The sequence below is a fragment of the Phodopus roborovskii genome, unplaced genomic scaffold (assembly GCF_943737965.1).
Source record: "Phodopus roborovskii unplaced genomic scaffold, PHOROB, whole genome shotgun sequence".
NCBI classification, from domain to species: Eukaryota; Metazoa; Chordata; class Mammalia; order Rodentia; family Cricetidae; genus Phodopus; species Phodopus roborovskii.
This window is the reverse complement of record NW_026126516.1, coordinates 11,584,735-11,594,118: the sequence shown is the minus strand read 5'-3', so window position 1 is coordinate 11,594,118 and position 9,384 is coordinate 11,584,735.

Here is a 9,384-nt window from a genome sequence, read left to right as displayed (position 1 = left end):
TCCTTATTCATCTGGGTATGTGTGGGCGTGCTCACACTATGTCAAGCATGTGGAGGTCAGAGGGCAAGTTGTAGGAGTTCTTTCTTGGGTCTTGGGTCCTGGGAATAGAATGCAAGCCACCAGGCTAGGTGACCAATACATTCATCCACTGAGTCACTCGCCAGCCTGCAATCCTACTCACAGCTGTTTAATAATATATTCTGGGCAGGGCGTGGTTGCACAGCGCTCAGAGGGCAGATCCTCTCTGGGGCTTACCACTCTGTCCTTGCCTTCTGTCAGCATGGCCACGGCATGACTCAGATGCCCAGACCCTCAGTGATTCCCAAAGCCTTTGGAATGACAGCTTGCGTCCAACCACCTACCTGTCCACCAGGACCTCTCTCCTCCTACCCCCACAACACAACGGCCACCCTGCCCCAGGCCACTGCAGGACACAGACAGAGCAGCTGTGCCTCATCAGTGTCCTCTGGAGTTCCCTGTCCTTGCCATCTGTTGGCCCCATACTCCCTAGCCAAGTTGCCATTTTGCGCAGCGCTTTAACATCCTGTGGCAAAGTGTGTAATTCACGTAACTGTTGCACACACACATTCCCCCTGGCCTCCATCATCTCCTACCTGTTCTCTTCACCTACGCTACCCAGCACCTGTAGCAGTGACTGAGCTGGCCTGTCCTCTTGGCTTGCACCAGACAGCAGCCATGACCATGACCAACCAGGTTAGTAATAGCAGGACTCTGCTCCTGGGCACAGCCCAGGCCGAGCCCAGAGACCCAAGCTCTGCCTTGAGGCTATGAAGGAGACCCAGGAGCCCCTCTAGCTCGGCTCTGGGGATGCCATGGTCCCCATAAATAACATTCTGACGACCCGACAGGTTCTCATACCTGCTTCCTATCACTACTGGGTGGAAGGGGCCAGGCACTCTAACACCTAGCTGCTGTGTGGGAGCTGGCTGTGTGCTGGGGCACCAGCTTCTGTCAGTGTGGACACAGCGCGCTAGACCCTGCCTGCTGGATGGCTTGACCATGAGACAGGCTTGGTAGCTCAAAGGACGTGTGGGACACAATTTTTATTAAAAACAAAACTAAAAACAAAGGTTCCTTCACCTAGGGCTGTACCCCCAGTTTTGGCCCTCCCCAGGCCAGCCCCTCCCTTGGCTGCACAGTGGGGGCTGGGCAGGGCAAAAGCACACAGATGCCTTTTCCAGGGCCTCTATCAACATTCAGGCCTAATGGCCCCATAGGCTCACGGGGACTAGCACTATTGGGAGGTGTCTCAGTGGGCAGCTCCTCCCTGGGCGGGCGTGTGTGCTTGGGGCAGCAGGCTGTCAGCCGGGCCCAGGAAAAGCTCCTCTGGCCACCCGGTTGCTGTGTCCATTTCACCCTCCTCCAGCTGTCCACAGAGGACTGACTCAGGACAAAGTGGAGCCAATTACAACAGTCTACAGCAAGCAGCTGGAAGCAGCAGAATGTTTCTAGACCAATCGATTCTTTTTTGACAACATAAGTAAAGAAATAACATTCCTGGCAAATGACCACAGTCGGTAGAACTTCCCGAGCAGACACTGGACCTAGGGAGCAAAGACAAGGGTCACTGGGGGTTAGAGACTGTCTTTTCTGGAATCGGTTCTGAGGGCCAAAGCTCTTCTCAGCACCTCGTGGGGACCCTCACACACACTCACCGCTTTGGGGCCGTGATGCCAGCTGTAAGCATCCATCTCCTCACTACAACATGGATGGGACTCGAGGATGCTGGGCTATGAGGTGTCCTCGAAGCCTCAGAAACTGGACACTGTAGGGCTCCGAGTAGGAGGTCTCGAGATTCATCAGATTCATAGGACAAAGGCAGAGGCAGACTGGCGGGCAAGGGAGTGGAATCTAGGAAGGACAGTTTCACTTGGGGAAAATGAACAAGATCTGGAGATGGTGGCACATGATGCTGGAGGCATGCGGTGGTCCACCGCATGCGTGTTAGCCGGTGAAGGCAGGACAATTGGGGGTTCAAGGCCAGGCATGGTGGCGCACACCTTTAATCCCAGCACTCGGCAGGCAGAGACAGACTGATCTCTAAGAGTTAGAGGTCAGCCTGGTCTACAAGAGTTGGTTCTAGGACAGCCAGAGCTACACGGTGCCACCCTGTGTCCAACACACAAACAGAGTTCGAGGTCATCTGTGGGTTACTAGACTGAGTCAAGGCCAGCCTGAACTACATGAGACCTTGGTTTCAAAACAAAAAGTAACAAGTGCTTGGAGTCAATTTTGTTCCTACTTTTCAAAAAATGTATTGTCAAAGTTGTGGGGGGGGGAGAGGGGAGGGGAGGGATGAGCACATGTGAGCGCACCTGCCTCAGCACAGGTGTGGGGTGAGAAGGTGACTCTGGAAGCCAGTGCTCCCAGTCTGCTGGCTGCCTCTGCCTGGCTCTACACTCCAGGCTCACCTGGCCTGTCAGCTTCTGCCTGACTTCACTCTCTCTCAGCCTCCTGACATCTGTGGCGTGCTGCGGCGGCGTGCTGCGTGCTTCGGCGTGCGGGGAGCATCAGGCTGCCGGGAGAGGCACAGGGGGAGACGGGCTTCCTTCAGGACAACCAGAAAGGGTTCAAGAGGGACGCCTCTTGAAGAGGTCAGACAGCTAGGCACTCCTGCCCTGTGGTCAGACTGGACTTGGTTCTGAGCCCAGGCTGACAGGCAGAAACTGGACGGCCCCCAGGGGGCACTCTTGTGTCCTGCACAGCTGCAGCACAGGCTGCAGAAACAAGAGCTGACAAGAAGGTTAACTGGGGGCTGGAATAAATGCAGAGCGCTGGCTGCTCAGACCTGGGTTTGATTCCCAGCACCCACACCACGGCAGCTCGCAGTTGTCAGGACCTTCAGTCCAAGGGATCTGATGCCTTCTGCCTTCCATAAGCACTAGGCATGCACATGGTACACGGACATACACGCACGTAAAACTCTCATAAACATACTTTTAAAAAGGTCATCTGGGTGCCAAGTTGCAGTTACAGCTGTGGATGTCCGCGTTTGTGCGGATTTTGGCAGCTGGCAAGGCCGAGGGGAAGACAAGCCTGCAGGAGTTGGGGTAGGAACACCTGGGGTGGCGGGCACACAGAGGAATGACGGGGTAGGATGAGCCTGGTGACCCCTCGGGAAGTCTACACAGAGAAATGATGCTGGTATGGGTGAGGCTGGAAGCCAGACAAGGGGGTCCAGGCTGCACCTCTTGACTGAGACTTGACAAGTTCCAGCTGACCATGGGGCACACAAGGGCCGCTGATGCCAAACATGCCCCGTGTTAGCACGAGAGCGTAAAGAAGCGCCATCACTTCAGCGCCACTGACAGCTGTCTCCCGGCCCGAGCGTCCCCTGCTCAGCCTGCTGACAAGCTGCCCTTGCTTCTCGGTCCCCACTCATCTGTTTTTGTGCCAGCTTCATCCCAGGGCTTCATACGCGCAGGAAACGGCTTCACCACTGAGCTGTCCCTCGTCCGGCACTCCCATCTGCAATCTGTCCATCTCTCAGCTCCCTGAAGCACCAGGCACACACCACTGGCTCTAACTGTCCCCCTGTGACCTCCCCCCCGCCCCAGGAAGCAAGGGCAGAGACAGGAGCCTCCTCTGTCCTTGCTCCAGGGTTCTGAACTGCACGCAGTCATGTGCCCATCTCTGTTAACGTTAGTCCCTCTACCTGACATAAGCACAGAATTGAGGTTAGCCTGTACTGCACAAGACTGAAACACCCTGAAACCTACTGCTATGCTGGGAGATAGATAGTTCAGTCAGGAAGGTGCTTGCATAAAAGCCTAGGCTGTGAGTTCAATCCCCGGCACTTGTGTAAGCGGCTGGGTGTGGTGGCACATGCTCCTATTCCCATTGCTGTAGATGCACACACAGGAGGGTCCCCGGAGTTTGCCGGCCAGCCAGCCTAGCCTAACTGTCGGGCGGGCGTCTGGTAGAGACCAGGTCTCAGAAAACAAAGTGTTAGCTCCTGAGAAACAACACCCAGGTTGACCGTTAGCCCTCACACGTATTTGCATGCAGACTAACACACATGCCTACAATTAACGGGGTGTAAGCACAAAACCCTGTCAGCTGATCCTGCAATGGCTCTGGTGGGTTCTTCATTATGTACCATTGTCTTTTTAACCCAAAGTCCTCTGGTCTGTGAGTTGGAGGCCAGAAGGTCAACCTGGGCTAACTAAGTGAGCTCCTGTCTGATACCGGACTCTCGAAGGTGACGGCTCAGTCGCTGGGAATGCTTGCGGCAGATCTTAGAGGTACAAACAGCAGCCTGTCAGGAGGCTCATGGCTGCATCTGGCTCAGCTCCAGGGCACTCACATCCTCTCTGGGCCTCCATGGGCACCCATACACACATGAACAAACATACACACAAATAAAAATAAAACCAATCCTAAAACAAGGAGGGATATGGTAAAAGGCAGCTGCGTAGAAATAAGAACAAGAAAGAGTTTCGGCTGGGCCTTTTATCCCAGCATTCAGGAGGCAGGGGCAGGGAGATTTCTGTGAGTTCAAGGTCAACCTGACAGGCTGCTGAGAATACCTCAAAATAATAATGATGTCTTAATGGAGTCACCCTACAACAGAGAACAATACCCCAATCAGATAATATATATATATATATATATATATATATATATATATATACACACACACATATATACATACACACACACACACACACACACACACACACACACACATATATCCTAACAAATAAAAGCCCAGTACCAGGAACAGTTACCTCTTTGTGAGCTGTTGTTGGCCAATGGGATCCCATGGAGCTTGAAGAATTACCAGCTACTGCCAATACTCTTGGTTGCCCTCCATGAACTCGATGGTAAGACCCTATTGCTAGAGACACTTCATACCCGAGCTGCAGAACACAGAGAAATCAAGGTTCTCACCTGGAAACTTCAGTCCACAGTGCTGGAGAAAGGGAATCCATTATCTCTCTCAGCTGTGAACCCTGTGAGCCCTGTAAGGACTGGCCTGACAAGATGTACCCAGGGGTATAATGACGGCACCAACGCTATGACTGGATTTAAGGCCTGCTCCACGAGATGGGATCCAGACGACACTATTCTGGTCCGTATACGTAGAATAAAAATGACGCCTAAGTACTGATTGCTATATCCACTGATCAGCGCATCTCTCGACCCTTATCAGAGAAGCTTCTTTTTGCATCAGATGGCAATTAACACTAGTTCTCCGCCCTAAATGGGGCAGTAGATACCATACCCTTCCCCTGAGTCTCAGGAATTGTTGAGGAAGAGAGAGACTGTAACTGTCAGAGGGACCAGATGTGGAGCAGCACTCGGGAGGCAGAGGCAGGCAGATCTGAGAGTTCGAGACTAGCCTGCGGATCTGAGAGTTCGAGACCAGCCTGGTCTACACAGTGAGTTCCAGGACAGCCAGCCAGGGCTACACAGAGAAACCCTGTCTAAACAAATCTTACAGGTGATGGGTGACTTACAGGAAATGGCATGTTCTGGATACATATGAACGCACGGTGACTGAGGACGCATGCACAACACCAGTGTAAGCGCAAATCTCCTACAGATTCCAGCATGGAGGAGGGGAGTGCAGAGCCGCACCCCAGCTGAGGAGCTCTTGGCATTTGATGGCTGCCGGGAGAGGGTCAGCTCTCTTTAGTGATGTGACTCCCTGCTGGGTCCCACTCCCAGGAGCTGCTGGACAATGGAAACTTGGGAAGGAAAATAAGGAGACAATTCCAAGTTGGGGGGGAAGGGGGAGGAGCAGTAGGGAGGGTGAACATAATCGATACAGTGTATGAAATTCCCAAAGAGTTAAAAATGTTTTTAAAATAAAAAGTTAACAGGCATTACTGGGAAACTGGCAGGGGCAGGCTGATTGCCCTGTTTTGGGAAACTAACCAGCTCCATGAGAGCTGTCCTCGGTGGTCATGCCTTGTACTGCTGCTTCCTAAGCAGAGTGTGTCACAGTGTGACTTACAAACTGTCACAAGGTGGCGTGCTTTTATATTCCTGTGTTAAAAAGCAAACCGGTAGCAAAATACACCAGCAAACTCAACACTTGGCCGCGCCACTTCCCACATGACTTCCCCGTTAACAAGAAGCCTAAGATGTCTACTGGAACCATCAAGAGTAGCAGACGGGGGCTGTCTGCTCTCCTCCGGGCTGGAAGCGTCAGCCTTTCAAACCCTAACCACCTCACACAGGCCTGGGCTTTCAGGGCTGTGGGAAGACTAAGGGTTAAGATCCAGAACAACGTGAAAAGTCTGGGTGCAAACCTTCCCCGCATCCGGTCATGGGACTGGGAGTGTCCCTGGAAGTCATGCCAGAGACCTGTCACTCCACATAGCTCCTCCAGCCTCAGATCTTCCAGCCTGCAGAGATGTCCCTTTGGAAGACATCACTGTTAGTCACAGAAGCTTCTGGAAGAGCCTGGGCCATTTCAGACACTGAAACTAGAGCCGCTCTGAGGCCACACAAGGTTCTGCAACCTGTGTACTGTTGTAGCCAAAGGCTCTGAGGCCTAGAGGCAGAACCAGGCTTCCTGCACAGCACCAGTGTTAAGTAAAGGCCTATGACCAGATTTCCTGTTAGGACTTATGTAAGCCAGCCACAGGCTGGTGGCACATGCCTACAACCCAAGCATTCTGGAGACAGGTGACTGGAGGAGTAAGGCGAAGGGCAGTCTGGGCTACATATTAAGCTGGAAGCGCTCCAGAGCTATGCAGAAAGACTGTGTCAAAAGATTACTGCTCCAGTCTGGGGAGACGACCTGGCAGGCGGTGCCGTTTGCCACTGGATGCAGTGGTATGTACCTGTGAATCACCGCTCCTACAGCAGGATGGGAGACAGAGCCATGAAAGTTGGGGGTGGGGGTGGGGAGGGAGGAGAGGGCGGGCAGGTGTGCAACAACAAAAACTCTGTAGACCGGGATGGTCTCGAACTCACAGAGACCCGCCTGCCTCTGCCTGAGTTCTAGGACTAAAGCATGCGCCACCACTGCCTGGCTAAAAGTGTAGCATTTCTTATCACACTACTCAGTGCATTTACCAGGGTCAGGTTGAACTATTGGGTATGAATAAGCACAGGCCGGTAGATAGGCTTCTGAGACAAACCTCATGGGAGTCTTTCCGCTGCTGGAACTATCTCTCCTGTTAATCCTGGAGCATTCATTGTCACATGACCCACAACAGGACAATCTCAGGGGACCAGACGCCCCCAGCGGCAGACGAGGAGACTAATGTGTGCCTTGGCACAGCTCCTGTCCATCCAGTGCCTGGGGCTGCCTCTCTGCTGACAAAGCCAGCCAGGCCTCGGTCTGAAGAGGAGCACTGTTTGCTTCTGCTCTGCTCCTATATTCCTCCTCTTATGTAACTGTGAGAACACCCTAGACAAACAACTTTGGTGAGAAAAGATTTATTCTGGCTCAGGCTTTCAGAGGGTTCACACGTGGGGGAGGATATGGCACTGCAGGGGAGTGTGCCCCATGGTGACCGGAAGCAAACGGAGACAGACCAGAGTGACTGTCAGACACAAGACTCCTCCAAGGATCCGCCCTAAGTGACCGACTTCCTGCCCCGTCCCAAAGTTTCCAGAACTTCCCAAAATAGTGCCTGCAGCCGGGGTCCAGGATCTGCTCACTTAGAGCTCAGATTCTAAGAGCAAGGCCCTGAGCAATGCCTTCCCAGCAGCCTTGGTCCTCTGTGAAACGGGCAGTTACTAAGCTTAGTGCCTAGCATCACCAAAAGGTCCAACCTAGAGGAGAGAGGCCATCTGCCAGCCTTGGCAACAGATTAGCTTAGACTTCCTGCCTGGCTCATGTGAAACCACTCTTCAAAGACAGCAACAGCCCTTGGTCCAGTGCGATGGCTCCTCAGCTGCTAAAGGTTCTCACCACAATCTGCTAGCTTGAGCTCAGTGTGTGGGACCAACGTGGTGAAGAAGACAGCAACTCCTGAAAGCTGTCCTTTGGCTTAACACACACACACACACACACACACACATTCACACACACACACACTCACACACATTCACACACATACACACACACATTCACACCTAAACACACACACACACATTCACACACACACACATTCACACACACACACATTCACACACACACCTGAACACATTCATACACATTTATCATATTCACCCACCCCCCCACACACACACATTCACACACACTCACACACACACACTCACACACACACTCACACACACACATTCACACACACACACACACACACACACCTAAACACACATTCATACACATTTATCATATTCACACACCCACCCCCACAGCACACACATACATTCACACTCACACTTATCACATTCACACACACTCACAATACTACATATATATTCACACTTACACACTCATCACATTCACACACTCACACTCATCACACAGACACACCACACACACTCACACACAGTAATAGCTATAAAGAGGAGCCGGTAGCTTTGGCTTCGACCTGAGGGGCTGAGGCGATCAGTCTTGGGCCCCTGCCGTCTGTTGCTGAGTCCTGCGCTTGTAGTTACTGCCAGCAGAGGAGAGCCCGACAGTGCCGCCATCTGCACCAGGCCAGCAGCTTCCCGAGGGAGCGGCCGCTGTGATACTTGGTCAGGGTCCCTGGCCCTCAGCTGCAGGGACCGAGAGAGTCTGTTTCCAAAGGTCTCCAGTTCTAATGCTTCCGCCCTGGCTGAAGCTCGCCACCCTCATACAATGTACATGCTTGGATGAGTCACTGAGCCACCAACTGAGGGGCGAGCCCATCTGTTCAACAATGGCAATGTCCCTGTCTCAGGGTGACAACTGTGTGACAAATGATCAGAGACTGGTGACGTGGGGTCTGCAGGGTTTGGAAAGGCCATCAGTAGCAGCACAAAGGTGACATTAGCTTCTTGCTGCTGACAAACTTCCAGAGACACCAGAAGCAGAAAGAGAAAGGTGTCCAGGTCCCTTGGCCGCAATGCTTTCGGGCTGCTAGTCAAGTGCCACCTCGTGTCAAGAAGCAAGAGACACAGGAGGCTGCTTCCCTCGTGGCAGCCAAGGAGCAGAGAGAAAGAAGGGCTGGGCTCCTCCTGGCCCCTGGAGTATGTCCTGACCTGCTACCTCTAACAGGTCCTACCATAGCGCACCAGCTGGGAACCAAGTTCAGCATCTGAGCCTGTGGGAGACACCCCATCAGGCCACGCTCACCACACCGGCCCTCTCTAACCAGGGTGATTGGTGGTGGCTGCCTTGCAGTGTCTTTGGAAGCTGAGGGCTCAGCTCACTTGAAATGATGACGTCACTCTGTGACCACCAGTCTGTCACATGGAGATGACGCATCAGGGCTTGGATCCCAGACTCCCACCAGCACCCCAGCCAGC